The sequence below is a fragment of the Poecilia latipinna genome, unplaced genomic scaffold, assembly GCF_001443285.1.
Source record: "Poecilia latipinna isolate Pla-1442-1.1 unplaced genomic scaffold, P_latipinna-1.0 Scaffold27, whole genome shotgun sequence".
In the NCBI taxonomy this organism is placed as follows: Eukaryota; Metazoa; Chordata; class Actinopteri; order Cyprinodontiformes; family Poeciliidae; genus Poecilia; species Poecilia latipinna.
In genome coordinates, this window is record NW_015112643.1 from 542648 (window position 1) to 544574 (window position 1927).

Sequence of the window (1927 nt, forward strand, 5' to 3'; positions counted from 1 at the left end):
CACCCGTACCCCACCCTCCATGATATTAATATGATATGTTCTCTGATCTGTAAACAGCTGGTTATCTTGCTTTTCCACGATAAGAGAAAGTGCTGAGGATTTACGCTCGGTGAGCACATTTGGGCTGAATCTTTCACACGTCACAAATTGCAGATGGGAAGCAGTGATCTTGAACAGCCGATCACATTTCCGTGACCATCTGACACCTTCCATTTAGGAAAATAATACTTTCTATCTTAGCATACCCCTCTGCAGGAGCCAGCCAAAAGGAATTATGCCTGGTAGACTTTGCTATTCACAACTTTGCTTTTCTTTGTTTCATTGCACTGATTGGATTAAATGCTCGCTCTTTATTCAGTAACCCAAGGATATGGTGATACTGACATGATTATGCTGTTTATTTTGCTGTTGTAGGAGCTCAATGTTGTACCATCTTAAACAATGAAAATGCTTAATATAGGGTAAGCATTATGCAAAGAGTTGTGTGCTTATTACTATTTCATTGGACACACTGGATGCCCTTTAAAGCTCTCATTATGAGTGAGAAACTGTTTTTAAAACTCACTTGATGTTTATTCTATTATCTCCCCTTCTTGTTTCCATAATCTTGCAGACAAAAAAAAAAAAAAAAAAAGACTTTTAAGCAATAGATATGGTATCTGAGTAATATGACAGATAAAAATGAGTCGGGTTAACTGGTACAGAGAGTTGTAAATCACTGTAGTGTGATTCTCAAAGGGTTTAATTAGTCTAGAAATTCCTCTCTTATCTGATGACCCCTCCCTCCTCCTCCTGCATACTGCAACAACCTACAACCATAAACGCCCTGCAATCTGAAGACCAGTGGCCTCAGGAGACTGAGTTGCTACAAAGAGCTGAAAGAGTTGGAAATGGTCATTTTATTGCATTAGAATAGCTCGCCCGAGACTCGGGTAATGTACTGCTAACTGAGAGCTAGTAAAGATAACAGTATGTGGCTGCAAAACTGAAGTACGGTGAATCACTGTAATGCCAGTGAGGAGACCTCTTAGAATGAGGCAACCCAATATCGGTTGTGTAAACAACAATACAAACTGACTCCATACTTGCCTTAAACTTCCAATTAATATTACAGTGCTACGGTTTTCCTTTAGTGATAATGATTTTTCTTTTTATTAATTTTTGAGATGGAGCGCACACAGTCTAATCAGTCATCTCTTAGAGTTCAACCAGAGTGAATTGAAGGGGCGGGGTGGAGTGGGGGGCGGGGGGGATATGCTGGTGGCTGCGTGCTTGTCAAGCACTCAAACATCAAACAATAGTATGGCTCCATCGCTTATAAATGCTACCTGTATATATGGCCCGTTACTGCTTGACGATAGCGTTGTGCTTCTCTATTTCATAGTACATGAACAAACCCATTTATCCCTATCTGTCATTTTCAGAACTTGTGAGGCAACTGTCTCTACGGGTCCCATGGGAGTCCCGCATGTAAGTTTATTTACTCTAATTGAGCTCTGGGTGTAATTGACAGTTTGCGGTCCTAATAAGTGATACCTGATTTTTCACGTTTGTGAGCTTAAAGACGGAATCCTAATTTATATATGAAGAATAGGTGTCTTTGTGGTAGTGACACGGCGACCTCAAGCTGGAGGAAGCTTCCGTCGCCGTCTGGAGTCACATTTAGGTGATTTTTCACGCTACTGGAACTTCTCTCACAATAGATGCGCATGCAAACAACAAAGACCTATTATTATTCATCTTCTGAAGTTTTGTCTTTTAGATTTAGACAAAAATATTTATGCTGTTTTTTCTTTTCTTTTTTTTTCCATTTGTATTATGGTACAACAATTTGTTTGGATTTTATGTCTTCTAGCAAAACAATGCTGTACATAATGAAGCAGCTAAGTAATAAGAATGTTTATATATATATATATATATATATATA